We start from the raw sequence: 22,146 nt of genomic DNA, 5'->3' as shown, positions 1-22,146 counted from the left end.
AAATCTCCTGAGTGCAAAGACAGCAAGTCCGTCTGTACCAACTAAAGCTGGTTCTGAATGACCATCAAACACTGGCTCAAAACCGTAGACCTCTTTCTTTGCACCGCAGGCTTCCCAGCAAAGCTTGGCTCCCCTCCCTCATAAATGCAGAAGGCGAATCATATCCTCAGAACCACGGAATATTCTCCCTCTCTACAGATTCGTCCGAACGCCGACGTCTTCTGTCGTCAAGCGCGAAAGTTTGAGAAGCGTACCATTGTGTGAATTCCTAATTAACAGGAACAGATATTTCCTCTCAGAGTAAAAAATATCCTCAGAAATAACCCAGCCTGCGTGATTTCCGAGGTAACGCTTCCTCTTTCCTCTCTGTTGCGTCCAAGATTTTCAGAGCGTCCGAATTATTATCCTGTTATCCTTCCGCCTCTCTATTTGTGCTTGAGCGCTCAGGTGCCCCGACCGTCCATCTTGGGCTGCTTCCTGCATTAAGCAGCCAGGATCTCACAAGGGCCAGCTACCTAGAGGCACTCCCAAAGACGGCTTGGCGATCTTCCATCACAACAGAACACCAGCAATCAGTATCGACCTACCGCCACACTTCCCTAACATCCAAGCAATCCACCTCGAACTACAGACACGCGCAAGGCAATTCCTACGTCTCATTAGCGTGTACATCCCACCCTTACAAGGAAACTCCATCGACTATCTGCATTAAATCAAAACATTAGGCGACTTCGTCATCATGGGAGATTTTAACGCGAGATCCGAAACTTTTGGCGATACGAGAAACAACCAGAACATCTAGAAGACATAGAAAATGGGATTAGGCTGCCATACAACAAATGTACCTTCGTAAATCACCTGGGAACTTCCATCCCTGACCATATCCATATATACACATCTCATCCCCCCTCCCCCAGCCCCTGGGCAGCGGACAGCATAGGAACAGACGATCTGCCACTAATAACGCGTAACCATCTGATGACCTCGCCAAAAGGCGAAAAAAGCACAAAAATATTGTATACTTTAAAAACATAAACGTTCAAAAATGCGAAAAGGGCCTAATTGAAAGCTTACCACCAACCAAAGACATGACAAACACCGACGAACTAGAAAAAATACAACGATTACATCATTCAGGCAATTACGAAAGCAACAGATAACACACCAACCAAGACGATAAAACATAATGCTGATCGAATACCACAAAGGATATTAAACACGATTAAAGAAAAAAATGGATATATAAACTAATACGAATACAAACGTGAGTGGAACAGGCTGTACGATCTGGTCAAAGAACAATTGAAAGATTTCAGGACCCACAAATGGGTCGAAATCAGCAAAAATCTAACCACAGGAAAGCAAATGGATACTGGCACACCTGTCGGAAAGTCACAGAAATTCATCACGAAACGGATTTGTCTCTTTACCACGAAGGATACATCATAACGGTCGATGTACAGAAAGTAAACATTTTTTGGGAATTACTCAACAATATACAACACAGCTTTCCAACTGACCCACATTTTGACAAAAAATCATGAAGAGGAAGTCATGCAAAAACGCAAAACATTGCAGCAAACCTTCATCACACCAGCAGAAACTAAAGCCGCGCTCACAGCAGAAGTAACAAGCACAGAAGTAGAAAAGGCCATACTAAAGCGGAAAAAAACAGTGCACTAGGAATACATGGCATAAAGTGAAATCAGATCCGCCTAGCCCCTAGAGAACCAATAATCACCAGTCTCAAGATCCTGTATAATGCAGCCCTGAAAATAGGAAATCTTCCAACCCAATGGAAGCAGGGCAAACCAGGGAAACCACCCAACGATCCGCGACCTTATCGCCCAATCACTACTAGGTCCTAGGAAAAGGCTTCGAAGCAACAGTTAAAAACAGGTGATTTTTGTCCGCAAACATGGTGATTCTAATACCCGACTGCCATTCAGGATTCAGAAAGCACCACGCCACCATAGACCCCATAGTACAACTATGCAGTGTCGTCACCGAAGACATCAATCTCCTAGGCTGCGCTACAGCTTTATTTCTAGACATCGAAAGGGCGTTCGACAAAATGTGGCACGAAGGACTATACTACAAGCTCCTCAAAATGTGCATTCCAACAAAACTCACCACACTTTTATCGAACACCCTGGAAAACCGCCCATCCAAGGTCATCGACAACGAAGCGGAATCAAAAACATTCACACCGAAAGCTGAAGTCCCACGTTAGCTATCATCTCTCCCATATATTGGGCAGACATTCCACTCCCCACCAAATGGAATGAGGGATTGACGCTGTAGGCCGACGACACAGTATACTGGTGGCACACACCAACAACTAAAGAAACAAACAAACATACAAGCACAAGACTACCTACCATATGTAGAAAAATGACTCAGCGAGTGGAAAATTAAGCCCAGCGGAAATAAAACCCAACTTGTTGTATTCAAACTCTGGCACGCTCGCAGCCACTATCAAACAACGGAAAAATGTAAGCTACAACTCTAGGGACATGCCACATTACAGCTAAGGACAACGCAAGGTGGACAAGTATTTGTCATGGGCATCCCCACAAGAGACACCACAACGAAAGCAAAAATCAGGCTAAATTTACTCCTCCTACTTAGAGGCAGAAGAAACAGCGCAAACATAGACAAACTGATATGCAGTATACACGTATAAGACATCTGTTCCCCCTGTACTAGAATATGCTGCACCAATATGGATGACCAAAAAACAGCAGCAAAGCAGACAACGGAAACAGAAAAGAAAATATTAAGAGACACGGGGAAGATGAAAGCCCGGGACCAAAAATGAACCAGTCTACCGAAACACATACTTAGAACCACTAAAGAAAGGTGGCTAGAACTAGCAGCGAAAATTCGCTCCAACCGTTTGCAGAACACAACAGCAACAACAGTGTTTCTACATAGACAATACACAGCCCTGGTTTCCGAGCATCTCCATAGGCATGATATAACCTTCAGTCAACGACAGTCTGACGCTAAAAGGTTGGCGGCAATGGTCCTTAGGCCAGGTGTCGAGCTTCTTGTGATCCTGCTTAAATTGCAAGATAATCGGTGGCACCTTTCCAGTTGCTGCATGTGGCGTTGATTGCTCAACCGGTGGCGAGGCGTCGACCTACTCTTCTTGCCGGTGTGGATGGTCATCAGAGGTGTGCTGTTGTTTCGCGTAATCTCGCTGTTGGGCTGCCAATGACGTCACAGCGTCGGCCAGCGTAGCCCTCTGGACTCGCATTCGGGAGGACGACGGTTCAATCCCGTCTCCGGCCATCCTGATTTAGGTTTTTCGTGATTTCCCTAAATCGTTTCAGGCAAATGCCGGGATGGTTCCTTTAAAAGGGCATGGCCGATTTCCTTCCCAATCCTTCCTTAACCTGAGCTTGTGCTCCGTCTCTAATGACCTTGTTGTCGACGGGACATGAAACACTAACCACCAGCATAGCCCCTGTCCCTTCAAGAGGCTGATATCGATTGGTCACATCCAGCTCCCTAGCAACATAAAGCTTCCGCGGCCGCGCTTGCTTCTTCCTGGGCGACATTTGAAAACCATCGACTTGCGTGTCGGATTGTGAAGAACGCCGTGCAGAAGATAGATCGTGGAGTGCTCTTCTATTACGCTTGTCAGTCCGCTGCTGCTCATTACACGCTTCCACAGCGCTGGGGACCGATGACCGTAGCAGTCTGGTACCTTTAATCCCCCAACCAAGCAACCACGGCGCTGTCGGCATCGGTATCCGAGTGATATTCCGTCTCGGAGTCCGCAGGCGTCTCCGGGGCAAGGGTTCTATCCGGGTCACCTCCTCATATGCGCTCCAGCTGGTGGCGAGGCAGCAGGTGGGGCAAGCCCCATTGGACCGTGGTCGGCCGGCGTGGGCGCTGCTGGCGCACACACAGACCGGTCGCACGAGAGAACAGTTACATGTCCCCACTCTCCAACATCACTAACTAGTTTGCATCAGCTCCGTCCGCATTCTTAAGGCTATTCTGTGTAACTTGGGTGTATGCGGCCATGGGGTTAACAACGTATATGGGGCAGTTTTTCATTTTCATCATTGGGCACTGCTTCCTCATCAGTCAAGCAGTGCAATGCTGGTAACGGTCTCTAGGGGCTTGTGAGCCTCCCAAGTCTTTAATAAGGGATTTGACAATGCCGCAGTCCTGCTATAGAAACAGTGGGCAGTCTGCTGGTGCCACTGAGGCACTTCCAATTCTTCAACTGCTTCATCAAGGCAGCAGTGTGGGAACTGGGGATGCACGTGGAACACTCGATGTAGAATTTTGTTCAGGAACGACTGGAGGCACTGCAGGTGAGTCTATGCTGCATTAACCCAGACCTTGAAGGTGTAGTCGAAGAGGGGAAGGATTGGCATCCTGAATATGAGGAATCTGTTGGCTATTGACAGGTATGATCACTCGTTGATTATCAGATACAACACCCCTATCTGTTGGCTGGGGCCTTCCAAGCAAGCTTCTTGTCAAGTAGTACTCCAAGGCATTGAATTAATGGTCTCCACTGCAATTCGATTCCATACAATCAAAGGAGGCGGTTGCACATGGTATGTCGTCTAGTGAAACTGGTGGCTTGTGTCTTCAGGGGATTGAAGAAGATGCACCACTTCGCTGCCCATTCTTCAAGTGCATGGCAGGCGCTCTGGATGTATGGGACTAGAACTCCTCGCCAGCAACTGCGGGTGTAGATCATTGTACCTTCCGTATATATGGCCTTATCAACCCTTGATCATGAGGGGAGGTCAGACGTGTAGATTGAGTAGAGGACCGGCCCTAGCACAGAGCCCTGTGGAACTACTGCGAAGACAGGATGGGGTGGTGGAGAGTGCATCATCTGCCCTCACAGTGAAGGTCCGGTGTTGTAGGTATGAGGTAATGAGCTTGATGTATGCCCTGGGAAAGACAAGCGTGTTCAACTTCCAGATGAGGCCCAGATGCCATACACTGTCGAATGCTTACGTGATGTCGAGAAGGATGGTGCCGCAAAACTCCTTCACGTTGAGAATTTCCTGGGTGGTAGAGTGGCCAGCTCGGAATCCAGACTGCTCAGGAGACAAGATGTATTGTGTGTCGATTATGGTTTGAAGCCGCTTGAGCACAAGCCTCCCAAACAACTTGCTGGCATGTGGCAGAAGACTGATTGGCTGATAGCTTGTAAGTTGTTTCCTGTTTTTGCGAGGCTTTGGCAGATAGACTGCTGGGGTGAGTATCCAATTGAAGATAGCCACCAATCGTACTGTAACAGTCCAAAGGAGATGTTTCAGTGCATGTCCCATAATTTCATCGTAGCCCGTGGCCTCATTCTGAGGTAGAACTCGCATGCCTTCCTTGACATCTTCAGCGGTGATAGGGGAAAGGGGGTCATCTGCGCCATCACTGTCTTCATCATGCAAGAGGGCCTCAGCTTATCGTTCTATGGTGGCAACATGTCGGGGATCCACCCGATCATCCAGTGTCCAGAAGTTGGCTTCAGATATGGCTGCCAACATGTTAGCCCTGTCCTCTGATCTGCAGACAGTGTGGCCATTCGATGTAAGCGGTGGAATCCTGGTCCTTTGGTTGGTGATGAACCGGATCCACTGCCACATCATGGGGTCAGGCTTGAACGAACAGAGCTTTGCTGCCCACTGCTAGTTCTTGTGGACGACAAAGCTGGAACTGATCGTAGTTGATTGATCTGGCAACTGAGATCCATGTTGTGTGTGCAGCGCCACTCACTGCAGAGCCTATTTCTCGTCCAGATAGCATCAAGGATGTGTTGTGTCAGTCAAAGTGTCGGGAGGTGAGACGGCTTCAGAGGGGGTGTAGCCAGCCTGAATGCTTCATAGTGATGGCGGTAGTGAAATGTTCAACTGAGACTTCTGTGATGTTCTCGTTCACAGGGGTGATGTAGATGGATAAGGCGACGTGCTTGCAGAAGAGGTCCCAGTTAGTTTGCTGGAGGTTGAGGTGGCCTGAGCAGTGGTCTGGAACTACTTGCAGATAGGACCGGCAAATGGTTAGAGTTGAGGACGTGGATCATCTCAGCTGCCATAAATTGTAGGATGCCCTTGGTAATCACCATGTCGAAGATGTCCTGTCTTCCTTGGGAGGGTTAGCACGTGACCTCATCTGGACCAGAGATGTACATTTGGGCTTCCTCCACAGCCTACAGGAGGCGGCGCCCACGGATCTTGGTGACCTGGAAGTTCCAAGTGGTGTGCTTAGAAATTAGGTCTGCAGCCAGGGAGAGCTTTCTGGGAATGTGTAGTAGTGTCCTTGTGCTGTAAAGATTGAGGAGGCTATGAGGGCTGTGATAGACTGCAATGAATGTCACAGGTGCCATCCTCGTTTCGATGAGTACTGCCAACGCTTCAATGGCCCTGGTGTCTGGCGGTTGCACCTCATGATGGCGGATGGATCTCCAAATGAAGATTGCAGTGCCGCTCCCATGTGTCAGTCGGTCCATCTGGTAACAGCAGTAGCTGGGTATGTTGCTGTGGATTCCAGGTTTAAGGAACATCTCAGTGACCAGGCAGACGTCAAAGTTGTTGTCAACGAGAAACTGGTGCAATTCAGGTATGTCTCGCATCATGTTATCAGCGTTGGATGCCACTATGCTCAGGTCCTCCAGTTGTACTGTATCCTTGATGTGTAACAGGTACTTCTCTAGCTGTCCGAATGGCTCTGCTGACTGACACGTCAGCTGTGGTGGCGATGGTGGCGGGAAATTGCACCAGTGTTTTACTGACTTGATCAGGCGACGTTGCAATTTGAGTAAGCATAGCGAACAGATCTGTCAGTCCTCCTGGGGAAGCTGGCGAAATGCTTGCCGGTGCTATTGCTTTGGGCGAAGTGGCACAGCTGGTCGAACTGGAGCAGGCGACGTCGACGATGTTGCAGGTTGCAGTGACTGCTTCACAGAATCTGCAGCGGTGAGTTCATGACGGAGTCATGCAGCTCGTCGTTCCATCAGAGAAGGGCGAAACTGTTGCAATTGCTGTTAATGGAGGCGGCGGTCGACGTCGACCAGGATCGTCAGTAGAGGTCTTGTTCAGGACAGGTCGAATGCCTCGCTGTCCCCTGCTCTCCTCCTCGTGTTTCATGAGGAGCGAAAGTTGGCAGAGTGAGCACCACCGCATAGTCCGAATGTGGGAGGTTGATCTCGACTTCCAGTGCATTGCCTGCTGTCGTGGCCGCCTCCGCATTTCATACAGACCCAAAGCATCTTGCAGTGTCTTGCGATGTAACGAAGGAATTGGCATCTGAAGCATTGTACTGGACCGCAGGGCTTTCTGACTTTGTCCGCCGCAATGTCTAATTCGCGAAATCTTGTCAGTTCAAAGATTTTTCGATTCGCAAACTTTTTGTAGAGGATGACGACACGGTGACCAGTCCTCCGGTTAGTGCCCGGTATTCAGTCGTGGTCGACAATCGACGCAGTGTAGCCAAGAGCAGCCAGTTCGGTCTTGATCTCTTCGTTCGAGAGTGACGATGGAATGCGCTGGAGAAGTGTGCAGCCAGTTCGGTCTTGATCTCTCCGTTCGAGAGTGTCGATGGAATGCGCTGGAGAAGTGTCTTCAAAGTAGGGGGGCGAACCGCCTGGAAGGTGTACATTGGGACGCCTTTCTGTCGTGGACCTTCACTCAATCTTCTGTGGAAGATAGTTGGAGTTTCAGGGTGTCACCGTTACTAGTTTGCCGCACTGTGAATGGTTGCTTGCGGGTGGCTTCCAACTATGTGCGAAAATCTGTATAGTACTCCTTGTATTGCAGGATGATTGGCGGTACTTTCCGGTGTGGGGCCGGCTGCGAGGTCGTTTTTCGGTATTCAGTCTGAAATGGAGATCGCTGCCTCTCATCAGGCCGTAGCTGGCGGTCATCTTCTGCGGTCTGTTGCACCGATCGTGCCCGCTGTTTCTCTGCCAGGGACGATGCAGCTATTTCTAATGTTTCCCTTTCCCCTTGTAGAGATTGGTAGCGGTTGTTCTCTTGCTATGACAGTCAGTTTATGCGGCCCAGCCTGATTCTTGAGTGGCGGCTATTGGAAGCCGTCTTCTGTAACGTTACGGCGCGAGGCACAACGTTAAGAATTGAGGGCCGTTTTTCCAAAACTCGCTTTCTGTAAAAAGTAGAATTTTACAAGAATCGAATTTATTTATTTAACAAGCAAGTTTACAAGGAAAAATTGTTTACTATTAGCAAATTTTGTACAGTTTCGAACATGTTTTAAGATAGTATTTGCCATACATAAAATTTTTGATAGTTTTCAACCACTGTGAGTAGAAAAACCGTTTTCTTTTTCAAAACTCGCTTTATACTGAAACTAGATCAGTGCTATCTAAATATTAAATGGCTGTTTTTAACATTAACGTTTTGGAGTAATATTTGGTTTTCTCTTTTAAACAAATTCAGGAGACTCTTGGTCCTCATAAATTCTCTGTGAGCCTTCATGACCTTCATGCTCCTCACCACTTGCAGATTTTATATCGTCGTAGAAACTTGCAGCATCCACAGGAACAGTAAAGAAACGCATTAGCTTCATTACATCCTTCTTCTTTTCTGCACTCACATGGTTTTTCTTGGGAATAATTACAGCACGTTTCATGGCTTTGAACGAAGGAATGTTCTTCTTCAATACATCACAACATACTTCTGATGCAGAGTAATAAGTAGTTTTAACAGCACATTTAATCTTACCACTGGTTTATCTGTATGTTATTGCTCGTACATCCATCATTTTCAAAGGCAAGGTAGACTTCAAGCAAATTTCTAAGGAAATATTGAAGTTATAAGAAAACCAGTCTTTTCCCCACCAAACACCTTTCCAAACCTCGGTAGAATACTCCTGTATTCGTTAGTTGATATGATCTCTTCGTTCTTTCGATATTCCTTCTCAATCCCACCAAATACACGATCTGGTGGCACGTAACTATGTCCACGAATAAGGAAATAGTGGGTAAGTTCAGAGAACACTTTAGTGTGTTCCATAAAATGTGCCAGCATACAGAGCATTATAGAATTCTTATTCTGGCTGGTGCACGAGTCTGAAAAAAGCTCAAGTTTCAATCTCCTCTTACCAATATTTCTAGTTTTCACTTCTAAATAATTTAAGAGGAAATGTTGTAGTGCAGAAGCGATTTCATTTGCTCCTGTTCCAGCTTCTGTTTCACATCAAGTATACTGAAATACGTTGTCATGATCTTGTTTTGGTTCATGTATCACCACGTCAGGTTATGGAACCATACCTGTCGTGTGTAAAACACTTCTCCAATAGAGAGCTTTGGCAAGGTTGATTTTGTTGCATGTCAAAGGCCATTTTTTACAATGTCTTCATAGTACTTTTTCATGATACTGCAGAATTTCTTTGCACGAGCTTTATGGAAATGCAAGTTAATTTTACATACTTCATGAGATTCTTTGGTTTCCGCGACCTTTATTTTCAGTTCCAGCTCCTTGCATGTTGAACAGGTGTCACTGTCAGCGTTACCGAAGCCGAGATTAAAATTCTTATAGAACACAGTCTTAAATTTTGACACAGAACAGCTTTTATTGCCTGCTTGTCTCCGTTCTTTGCAAAAAATTTCCCGTATTATATTTACATTTAATGTTGGCGGCAAATATGACCTACTCAGTTTTCCTCTGCTATGACACTATCTACACTTATACTTCAGATTGTGCTCTTTCACTTGTTAAGTCATAACTACGTCGGCTTGAGTTTCTCTTGAGCCACCTTTTCGTTCCGGTAATGCGGTCCCATGTTCTTGATAGTGCCGAACAATCCGGGGTAAGCGATCCCGCGATACACCTGTTATTTTTTGAAATGTAGGAGTTTTATTTTATACTTGACAGACACTGATTTAGAAGCTTTAGCTTCAGTGGGATCCACAACGTACCTAGCTGGTGCTAATATGTCCATGTATGACAGAAGGAATGCACCTTGCTTGCTCTTGTCTCCCGTAGAATATAACAGATCAGTGAAATATGTTACGTCCGCGCAACTGAGTTTGCCTGCATGACAATCTTTCCCTCCATTGTTGCTTGACTTACTCCTTTTTGCCGACAGTTAATATAAGGCGCAGTATTTTGCTGTAAATATCGTGATGATTTTGCTTCGGAGATGTTAGAGTGCTTTGGTTCTCTTCTTTTCCGCCCACCAAGTGTTTCACTCATAGGAGTCTTATATTCACCATCACTTTCCATGGTCACTATAAGCACAAGTCTAGTCTTCTACACGCAACTTCCACGAAACGGCGGTAACTGGTAACCAAAACACATAACAGCTATCGCCAACAAACTGAGAACTACTGCCTGTGCAAAGTACGTACATACATGCGGCAGCGACTGACGGGGGTCCCCATCAGCATCTGCGACGGCCGTCACGCCAGTTGCCACGAATAGTAGTATGCCCTGCCATCTACCGCGCCAAGTACAACAATTTCTCCACGAGTGCTATTATATAGTCAGAAAGGTACTTGGCCTGACATCTATGGCACAGCAAACAAATTATGAGAAGATGCAGCACTACCTATAACATCTTTGGCAGAAAAAAGTAGCGTAAAACGAATTTTGGAAAGACTCCAGCATATGGTCGAGGCGAGTTTAGCAAAAACGGCCTGTATTCGCTGTGCTTTAAGTGCAGAATAAAGCAAGTTTTGCTATAGCCGACTGCACAAGCCCGTAGAGCTAGCCAAAAAGTATGTGTTAAGGTAAAAAAAAACTGTTTTAAGTTTTTTTCTGCAGAAAGCGAGTTTTGAAAGAACGGTCCTCAATTACGATCGCTACTGGTTCGTCGATGCAGCATTGTCCTCCTCCTGAAGTCTACGTGATCTTCCGTAACTGTTGCGTCGCTGTAGTCCCAAGAATAATCAGTGTCGCTGTCTATAGGCTGGTCCACGGCGAGGGTAGTGAGACTTCCCACACCGGACCGCGGCTGGCCGTCACATGCGCTGCCGGCGCATGCGCACCGGTCGCCCGAGCGCAGAGTAGTACCTCCTCTCTCTGACATCACTAACTCCAGTGTTTGCACCAGCGTCCACATTTGTAGACGCGTTTACGTTTCGCGGGCGTTCTTCTCTGGTCCCGTTAACGTCTACCGCGGCTTGTTGGACAGCCAGCGTTCCATATTTGGTCTGGTGCTGGTGGAGGCGACCGGATGTTCCCCGTTCGGTCCCCGCCCGCTAACGACAACCTTTGCGGCGGTTATCGCCAGGCCGAGCAGGAGGCCTGTGTGTCACTTGTCAGTGCGATCTCGCAACTGAGTGCCACTAGTGGCGAACAGAGACTGATGGCACTGGTGTGTAATTCCAGTCACTAAAGCAACGATCGAGAGCGATTCAGTGCTTTAACTGCAAATGATAGGGGACGTTAATGCAAGCTGCAACATACCACCGAAATGTGAACGATGCACAGGGGACCAGGCTTCCCGAGACTGCAAACGGGAGAAAGACGAACCCCTCAATTGCGCAGCGGAGGACATACCGCCAGCTCCTTGGTCTGCCCCGCACAAAAGGGCGCAGGCGAGCGCCGACAAGGCCACGGCCAACACAAATCCCACCAAAAAACACGGCAGCACAAACGCTGAGACACGCAGGAAAGGCAACAGGCCTGCTGTAGACAATCCACCAGCGACAGCAAACCCACCCGCCGACAATGACAAGACCCCTCCTACTACATATGCAGCGGTGCTCTCGCCTCAAGAAGCGGACCAGGCACCAGACAGACACACACACACACACACACACACACACACACACACACACACAATCCCAGCGACACCAACACAAATACGCAAGCACAAGACTTCTCCACTGCCGTCACACAAATCATTAAACTTATGGACATGCTTTTGCAGTCAGTGAGCATGAGCTTCGAGAAAATCATGGCCGAAATACGATCGACTCAAAACGTGCGCGTGCACGTTTAACGCTAATGGCCTCGTCCAGCAGTTCAGAGAGTTCCTGGCGGACAAAAACATCGATGTATGCATCGTATCCGAAACTCACCTTAAACAAGGAATGAGAGTAAAATCACCGAACTACCTCAGATACAGACCAGACCGACCAAACCGACCAACTGCAGGGGGCAGGACATCAGTCTACATTAAAAGGGGAATATCACATCAGCAAGTATATGTACCAGACATGACGCAGTTGGAAACAGTAGCGATTGAGGTAACGACAACCACAGGTCCGGCAACTGTGGTTGTGGCACACCGTCTTCCGACACGCACCTTAGATGAAGCTGACATCGCAAATTAGGGCAAATTAGAAGCAATCGCGTAGTTGGGGGAGACCTCAACGCAACACACACACAGACTGGCATTTTAGGTGTGCAAACCGAGCGGACCGACAGTTGAAAGGCATCACGCACACACACCAGCTACATGTGTGGGGTCCAGAGGAAGCCACACACTTCTCCCTGAATGGCAACAGGGAAGACGTTTTAGATGTATCTGTTACGAGAGGTCTCACAGGTATGGTGGCTGCCAGTTCGCTGAACAGAATGTCATCCGACCACAATCCTGTAATATTTGAAATCGACGTGGGCAGGTGGCCACCGCCCACCCAACGTCCTACCATTTATAGGCGCATAAATTGGGAACAATTCAAAGAAACTGTAACACCAAAATTGTAAATATCCCGCCGTCGCAGCTGCCTTCGCCGGTGGCACTGCCTGCAGTCCATGGAGCCAGCTTGCCGGTGCCTGTCGGTACGAGTAGTGTTGCCGCCTCGCTGCATACGGGAAATGTCCCGATGGAGTCAAACCTTTCCGAAACAGCAAAGGAAGACACCTCCAAGCTGACTGCGCTTCTGCGGTCACTCAACTTGCTCATGACCCAGCTACTGGTGCTTGTGAGAGCAGTGACGACGGCCCTCCAGGCCACTGCCAGAGAAGCCAGCCTTAAAATGGATAACGTCCATATTTGTGGGTTAACCATTTGCACATTCTTCGCTAGGGGCTCCACCCCCAGCATAGCGAATTTCACCAGTTCCTACAGGACGAGGTGGTAGACATTTGCATTGCACAGGAGACCTTCCTCAAACCTGGGGTCGATCTGCGAGCAGCAAATTTTTGCTGCCACCGAGATGACAGAGCCACCACAGGAGTGGTACTGGTGTCTACATGAAGGAGTTACTGCGCCACCACCGGGTCCACCCGCCGAGCTTAATGCGCTGGAGGCCACAGGCATGGCTGTCAACACCACCACTGGAAAGATTCTTTTCGTGTCGGTGTACCGCCAGCCCAGCTGAACGCTAGGTGGCTGACGTCCTCGACGTGGAACATGTATGCCAGGTCCACGAGCAACTACCAACCTTCCACGCCGCAAGGGAGGAAGACGACGTTATCGAGCCGATAACGGAGTAAGAAGTTGCTGTACAGCTTCACTCGCTGAATTAAAATAAGGCTGGAGGCAGCAATGGAGTCACAAACCTCCTGCTGAAGAACCTACCTCCACGATTACACCGGCAACTTGCCAATGGTTTCAACGATACCTCCGATCAGGTGTCTACCCCTTGTGGAAACATGCAGAGGTTGTGGCCATCCTGAAATCTGGCAAGGGCCCACGCCAGGTATCCAGCTACCGACCCATCAGCCTGATCCTGTCCCTCTCTAAGGTTTTCGAGAGGCTCTACACAAGAAAACTGATGCAGCACGTCACCCAGGAGGGCATATCCCGGACGAGCAGTTCGGGTTTGGAGAAGAACATGCCACTTCCCACCAGCTCCAGCGGGTGAGAGCACTAGAAACAAGGGAATACCTTGGGGCAGTGTTCCCCCGAGCATTTGAACTTGAGACCGTCCTGCCACAAGGGATACCGACGTCCCACAAGACGTTACTGCGGTCGTACCTGTCTAAACGAATCTTCCAGCTGAGGGCCGGCGACGGTACCTCCACAGACCGGCAGATACGTGCAGGGGTCGGTACTCAGTGTACTCTCTGTACACTACCAACGCCCCGAAAGTGGCAGGAGTTGAACTGGCACTGTACGCGGACGTTACAGCCCTGTTCACTCGCAGCATGAACGCCGAAGTGCTGATAACCGCCTGCAGCGCTGATGCGACGTCTTGGGTTCATGGGAAACATAATGGAGGCTGAAATTCAATGTCACGAAGAGCAAGGCAGTTGTCTTCACCCGAAGACTCCTGCCACCAGGTCTTATGCCCGTCGAAATCCTGGGAGAACCTATCCCATTAAGTGAGACGGCGAAATGCCTATGGATCATCCTAGACTGCAAGCTCACCTGAAAGCATCACATTCGTGATGTGAAAGGGACAGCAATAGGACACTTTCGCGCCTTGTATCTGCTGCTAATCCCGCATACCTAACATTGGTCCGCCCACTGTTAAGAGTATGAGGCCATAGTCTGGGGGAAAGCCGCAGATACTCACAATGTGACTGCAGCGGATATAGAATCGCGCCCTGAAGACTGCCACGCGTCTTGTGAGGCGCTACTTGATGTGCCAATTCGACAAGGACACCGGAATCCTGCCGCTCTGTGGCAAGATCCGCGCGATCGCCAGGAATTTCTACGAGAAAGTGGGCCACTCCTGTGAGGACTGGGCAACAACCTCGCCACAGGCCAACCACGCGTTGGCCAGACCTGCTGAGGGGTTAAGTTTTACCAATCCCCCAGCAGAGTGTGTTTACTTCTTTTACAGGTATCCACCAACAAGGGCGAATCTATTCTCTTCCCCTTTGAACCGCAGGAATGTGACGATTTCTGCCTAAACTGCACCATCTCGAGCCAAGAACAGGCTCGTCTTTTTCAGCATAAGCGTCCGGGCCATTCCGAGTCGTGCTTTCAAAGAGAGCAGGACACTTTTCTTCCTGTGCTCTGCCGCCTTTGTGTTGTCACGGCTGGGAAATTCCGACCGCCGCTTCCGTCTGGAAGTGGCCATCTCCGCTGCTTGGAGCACGTATGCGTTATCACTGCCTTCAGGCCGCAAGGAGTTCGACAGCTTGATGCTCGTTTCCGAGCGCACAAGCGCGCAAAATTGTCCGTGTCGCGTCTTTGTCCCTGATGCTCATCGCCGCGTAGGTATGATTCTGGACTAGCCAGACTCTAGATTGTTAGCTTGGGTATTTGAGTGCCAGGGCCGCCTTCACGTGGGACCAGCCCGCGTACTCGGAGGCAAAGGCTAGATCAAAATTATTGAACAAGCATCAGAACATGTTTCCGCTGTCGAATCCTTCAGGATTCCCACGGCCGCTAGGGCCAACCCAAACTCCTCAGACCATCCCTCCACCCCCTTCCCCCCCCCCCCCCCCCAACCAAACGCAGACGGTAGGATGATGGGGGAAAATGAGACCCAAAAGTATAAGAAATGCGTTCGCACATAGTCAGGCTGCAGGCGACTCCAGCACTTCAGATGGTACTGCAGCAGCGAAACGGAAAGTTTCAGATTTTTCGATGACCGACCACCCAGATCAGGAAATCCAAGACTCGACACTCACAGACGATACCAACATAGAAGCTGAACCTGTGGCCAACATATGACATACAATAAGTTTCATGCACTGCTGCAAAACGTATCAGGTAGTGATGGGCTAAACTGCGATTTTTCGTTATCAGTGATGTCTGTGAATGCTACTTTTCAGTGTCTGTTATTCTTACTGTGATTTGTCGCAGTTAAGAATCGCTGTTAAGGAATCCAGCTCTTGTATCCCTTCGCACTTAACCACTGCGATTTCTACGACTTATCTCCGAATGAAAAATTTACATGTGTTCACACAGAAAATTGCATCTCAACAAAGCTGTCAGTGTGTTTTACAATTGTTATTCCGTTGGCTTTACTTTTGTATTGAAGAAACAATTATGAAAATATTAATAGTGTAATTAATATGTAAGCAGCCAAACAGTACTGTAACAGTTCGTGTTTAGAAAAAGAATTCTAACGTATTGTTATGTTCACAGGTACCCGAACTACATTTCAGTCTTGGCCTTATTTTGTTGTTTTATTAGAGGTGATCGCTCTAAGCTAGTGGTTATAGCTTGATACCAGTGCCTACCAATTTTAATTGAATATTACAGCACTGAGAATGGTCACTAAGTGAGCGAAAGTCGATTTTGCGGACAATAAAACAACAAAATACTGCCAATGCTGATTTTCGTTCCAATTCTATCCACTATTTGGTCGTGGTGCGCAGAATACTCCATGGAGTCGCCAATCAATACATTTCAGTCACTCAATAAAGCGATGATTCGAAATATCGTCAACAGATCTGGAGAAATTGCCACTTCGTCTTAAGACTGTCTTCGTCAGACGAGAGGTTAGTTTCTAAGTGTTTCGATGAACTTACTTACTAAAATGAGATCGTTCTTGGAAATGTGAAACATCCCCCATTGAGTGGCTCTCATGACAGCAAATATTAGTAATACTACTCTGTCAATTACATTTCTTGTAATTAGTGACAGCGAAAATGTTTAATAATCCTTGTAATTTTGCAGATGCAGTTCTGACCCTGATTACTGGTTTCTGTACATAACTGTCCACATCAAGCTTCTTGAGAGAGAATCGTGAATATTCAAGACAGAGGATTTGCAGTTTAAAAGTGCCATAATTATGAAATAAGTGTGCATAATGAATGATTGAACTGTGTTTAATTTGAAGTTCTTAAGCGATTTTAAAGGAATGATAAATGTTAATACAGTGAGTGAATAATGAAAATATTTTCCACATGTTAAGCTGTCCTATACCAATAATTAAATGGTGGAAAATTTTTGGGTAAAGACTTGGAGAGTGTGACAAGACACACCCCCTCCCCGACCCCCTTTCCCCACAAGCTTTGTGTGACACTGACCTGGAACATAGCCCAAGGTCTAAAGTATGCATTTTGAGCCTGTTGTGGAAGTGGGAAGTACAGATGTTCCAGTTAAATCAGGAATCATTTAAGTGCAGTACTTGAAGGTAACCCAGGAAAAGTTTACTTATGTGGGTTGTTGTGTGTAGTTGGCATGTAGAATGCCAAGTGTAAAATTTTTCTCCATAGTCTTGAACTGTCTCAGAACAAAAGTGAGGCATTCATATGATTCAATACTACTGTCTTCGTTTCATTACACTTATGCAGATGTCAGAGTTTTGGTGTGTTAACACTGCAAAGCCCTGCAGCCATGTGGAGTATTTACCACAATTTTCATATGGGAAGCAGAATCAAACATTTTTTTAGGTTACTTGTCTCTAAATGATATTTTCAGGAGAAATATGCAATGCTGCTTCTTATTGATATAGGCTAATACATTCAGTTACAGCTGTTTGACCAACCATTACTGGTGCTGAATGTGCATGTCACCATACAGTATGCACACACAGTACTAAGCTGAGGAATATTACCACTGTTAAAACCACTGAGGCAAATTTCTTTTTTTAATATGTTAAGTAAGTTGCCAATAACTTTGAGTATGAGGTTATTGGAGTTGTTTTTAAAAATAGCATTGTTAACATAAAGACCAAGTAGTACTTCAGTAATCCTGAGATAAATTTTAAGGGCAAACACCTAGATCTTGAGGCCAGTATGAAGTCTGTTGCAATTCCTTTTCCAGTACGTAAGTTTAAAATGTATAGGCCCTATGCAATGTGGCTGGGTTGGAGCAAGTAAGTTGAACAATGCACAGCAGTTTGTTTTGAAGAAAATGGTGACAATACAGCTACATTTTGGGAATAACATATACATAAAACAGAAAACATTGAAATGGGAGTCTTCACCCAAGTCTATTAGAAAGATGAAATGTTAAACTTGCTCTCCAAATTTTAAACTTGTCTGCAGCCCTCACTCTTAACTTGGTTTAAAGAAAGATACTGGGTACTTGAAAGGTACATTCTCACATGGTGAACTTACCTGCAACTGCAGGAACAAACTTCATTAAATTCTTCACATTTTTAGCTCTGTAAGAGACTTAACATTGCATTAGCAAGTGGTGTCGGGAAATGCTAGAGAGTACAGTAAGCAGTAACATTGTGAACTTGAGCACATATCTAATGCCATCTGACTGGCTATTGCAAGGGATAAGAGCTATTTCCTACCAGATAAAATGCAGTATTTCAGTTTAAATTGCAATAGATTTTATTTATCTATGGTTTCCCATGTGATATTGTCATTAAATATTAAATAATACAATGTTGGTGTAAATACAGTTACATTGTTATGTAGACAAGCTGTTTCTTCCACATAATTAATTCAGTTTTACAAGTTACGCAGACTGCAAATATTTAGAAAAGTCACAACTTGCATTATTATGATATTTTTAATGAAAGATATGTGTTACAGGAAGCAGTTTTCTTTTCGTATTTATCTACAGCATTTTCTGAGCTGGAAACTTCCCATATGTCCTGGCATTTGCCAACAGTCTGAAGGAAAACCAGCTCCTCAAAACCCCAGGAGGACGTTATGAACTGTGTGCATCAACAAAAAAAGAAAAAGAAAAAAATCACTGTTAGTGTGCATTTGGAACAAATTTTTCAAACATGCATGTGTTCCACCACTGGTCACGGCTCTTTCTGGCTTTTGGGTCTTAAACTTGGTTGGTATTCTTTGCTCATTCCAGTTTTGCTCCACATGTCACCAAGTTCATTATGTAAAAGATAGCACAAAACAGATTATTTGTCTACAACATCACACAATATAATCAACTTTTACTACATATATAGAATTTATTTTCCTTCAGCCTAAGGTCATGGATTATCATTGACTGACTGTCCTCACTTGTAATATTCTAGATGGTATTCCTGTTATTTTTCAAGTTGAGGTGCTCAAGATATTTCTGAAACATAACTTAAAGAAGCAAGTTTTAGTATAAAGAAATGAAACTTCCAGTATTTACATGCACTCAGCATCTTAATCATTACAAAGCTTTTGTGCCTTAATTGTATCAAATCAGTAACTGTGCTCCATCAAAGTCAGACTGATACTGCTCCCAGTATGACCTGTTCCTCTATCACCTTTCTGTGGACAATTGAATGAACAAATATTTAATGATCTATAAGATTTAAATGTAGTAGTGGATGATGAAATTCTGTATAAAAATATGTGGTCTCTGCCTCATTAAATTGTTCATTACTGTGCATATATCAATAAAACTAAATGTGTGTTTTTCACAAACAAACTAGTATGACAAGGAAAACACAGTCTTGGAAGTGATATCAGTGATCTGTGTTACCTTTCTTAACGCTAGAGATGTAACTCACATTTATGCCAAAGTGAAATACTTGCATTGAATGAAAAGTATCTGCAACAAAAGATAAAAAATTTAAATTTTAAAAAGCCCACAGTGTATGACAAATGACTTGTTTGTGAGCCTTTACTGTGTAAGGATTATGCTCTGTTATACTATATGTTGATCCGTCTAAACAATATTGAAAAAGCATGTCTTAGTAGAATACATTATAACACTTAACTTTGCACATTTACAAAGTGAATCCAAGCCCAAACGTTTCATTTCATTCATGTTCCTAGTTATATCCCATACTTCCTAAATAACTTATTCCGGCAAAATTATTCTTAGCATGAATTATGAAACACCAAAATACATATTTTACATTTTCCTAGGCATCATACAGTTGTGTGGTCTTGTTCGCTTATGTTGAAAGTGCCCAGTTACCTGCCTGTGATCAAAATACAAATGAGTTCAGTGTTTTTTTTCTCTTTTCTCATGACAACATATGCACTAGAAGAATAAAATGTCATCTACATACAGGACACACACACACACACACACACACACACACACACACACACATTGTAATATTGCTAGGCATCATACAGTTGTTTGGTCTTTTTTGGTTGTGTTGGAAGTGCCTAGTTACCTCCATGGTAGCAAACCTCACACGGGTCCATTCTTTTCTGCAAGAGAGTGTATGCATGTAAGAAACATATTGAAGATGAAAATTATTCTTATTCACAAACAACTATTCTGATTATGAGCAGTTTAACAATGTACTGTGTTATAAATGATGTATCACTTACCAGCTTCTGTTCAATGGCTTGAGGCGGGTTCTTCTGTCATTTCTTAAATGTCCAGTTTTAGTGAACACCCTCTCACAAGGCACAGAAGTTGATATAATATTGAATCTCTCTTGCACTTCTTTTGCAATGGTTGGGTATATGTACTGATTTTGCCTCCATCATGCCAGAGGATCCTCATTTTTCTACTGATGACTGAGCTGTCAATATACCTTTGAACCTCTACAATAGCACATAACTGTACTCTACCCTGTGGCTGTGCATGTTTCACTAACTTATCAAATATGCCCCACAGAGAGAAGGGCTCAGTTGCCAAATTATTTGGCTCAGCAGGTTTTTGTGAAGGCTGAATACCTACTGGCCTACATTTTTCCAGTCTCTGGCAACAATATTAATTAACTGTTTCTTCGTGTTGTCTGCTGCTGTCTGGTTCTGAAATGTCAGCAATTTGAATCGTGGATCCAGCAGAGTAGCAAGGGCTATGGATTTGCTCTTCTCAAGATTCGAAAACTGGTTTGTAAGCCCCTCTTTCAATCCATCAACAACTTTCATTGAAACTTCATGTAACCGCAATTTGGCTATTTCATCACACACTGCCAGAAGGCCATGAGTCAGGACTATAACCTGAAAATTGAGACAAATGTGCTAACAACTACAGAACACATAAGAAAAGTGTACATAAAATGACATTGAACTTACATGAGCCAAATAAAGTAAATTATTAACTTACCAGGCTGTCAGTTGGGTACTCCCACTCATCATTTGACAGTGATGGAAGTTCTGTGGGCCTGTTGCAAAGGGCAACTGTAATTTTTACTGCCTCTGATAATTCAACAATACATTCCAACATAAACAGGGTTGAATTCCACCTTGTGGACAAGTCCTGTATCAATTTCTTGATGTTTACTTTTCCTCTGTTCTGTTGGCATGTTAAGAACCACTCCGTTGCACAGCTGCTCCTTTTAAAAAGCCTACAATTGTCTTGACTTTCTGGTGAACTTCCAGGACATTTTTAAGTTCATCCTGCACAACTAAATCAAGAGTATGGGCATAACAACCAAAATGTTTCCACTTGAGAATGGTGGAAACTCCATTTTTTTTTTAATATTTGGTGCATTGTCCGAGACCACCATTAAAATTTTGCCACCAAGACTAAATTTTTCTGTAATTTTTATCAAAGCTGTGGACAAATTTGAGCTGGTATGGAAACCACTGAAATGATTGTATTCCAGCAGTAGAGACTATAATCTGAATTGTTCATTTATGAAGTGTCCAGTCACAGCCATACAACTTTCGTTAGAAGTTGATGTCCAGCAATCTGGTGTTATACAGATTGTCTTTATGCCTTGCAGCTTTTGTTGTACTTTCTCATTTGCTTCTGCATATGCTGCTGGCAACATTACGTTTGTTACAGTCCTACTCGGGATTTCATAATCAGGATTCAATGCATGTACAAAACTATGAAATCCCGAATCATTTACAATAGAGAAAGGTTGATAGTCTTTTGTGAACAGACCCATTAATTTGCTATCCACCTTCTTTTGAATCAGTCCCATCTTTTTGGGAACATATTTCATGATGGCTATCTGATGCTCTAATGTGGAGGGAACTGCTTCCTCCTGTGTGCTGCTGGCTGTGGTGCCTTCTGGCAACTCCACTGCAAGAGAGGCTTCACCTATAAAACAATAAGTTTAACATCAACATACAGATTGTTTCAGCAACAGAGGCAAGGTATACATTTAGAGAACAAATTTACTTTCCAAGTACTGCAGGCTGATGACATGACACTCATCATTGATGGAGAAAAATCACAAATATGTTAGAATACAACAAAGTTGTAACTGAAATGAGCAGGGCCAATCAATTATCAATAAATAAAATAAAAATTGAGGTAGTTTACTTCACCCTAAAGACGTTTAAACAAGACAAAATCTGTTAAATTACTGGAATTGCATTTACATCAAAAACTCACGTGAGATAAGCATATAAATCATCTGTGTGGCAAACTTGCTACTGCACAACATGAAATGCATTATTAGCAAACCTTTATTAATTTCTGCATATTTTTTTCTTTCTTTCATTCAAAATTGCAGTATGGAATACTGTTTTGGGGTAACTGAGTGAATTCAAGTACAATGTTGAAGTGGTAGAAGAAAGATGTATATTGCAT

The 22,146-nt window shown here is 45.0% G+C and overlaps 1 long non-coding RNA gene across 1 annotated transcript; it reads right to left on the bottom strand.

The window, feature by feature from the left end:
- Positions 1-18,109: 18,109 nt before the first annotated feature.
- Positions 18,110-21,645, bottom strand: LOC126284363 (uncharacterized). Its single transcript, XR_007551472.1, has 3 exons — positions 20,707-21,645; positions 19,980-20,600; positions 18,110-19,856 (listed from the first exon to the last, which is right to left on the bottom strand). It is a non-coding gene; the product is annotated as an uncharacterized LOC126284363 (long non-coding RNA).
- Between the last annotated feature and the right edge of the window lie 501 nt (positions 21,646-22,146).

This window comes from Schistocerca gregaria, chromosome 8, assembly GCF_023897955.1.
Source record: "Schistocerca gregaria isolate iqSchGreg1 chromosome 8, iqSchGreg1.2, whole genome shotgun sequence".
In the NCBI taxonomy this organism is placed as follows: Eukaryota; Metazoa; Arthropoda; class Insecta; order Orthoptera; family Acrididae; genus Schistocerca; species Schistocerca gregaria.
Note: the sequence above shows the minus strand (reverse complement) of the source record. Positions and strands in the feature narration are given on the sequence as shown.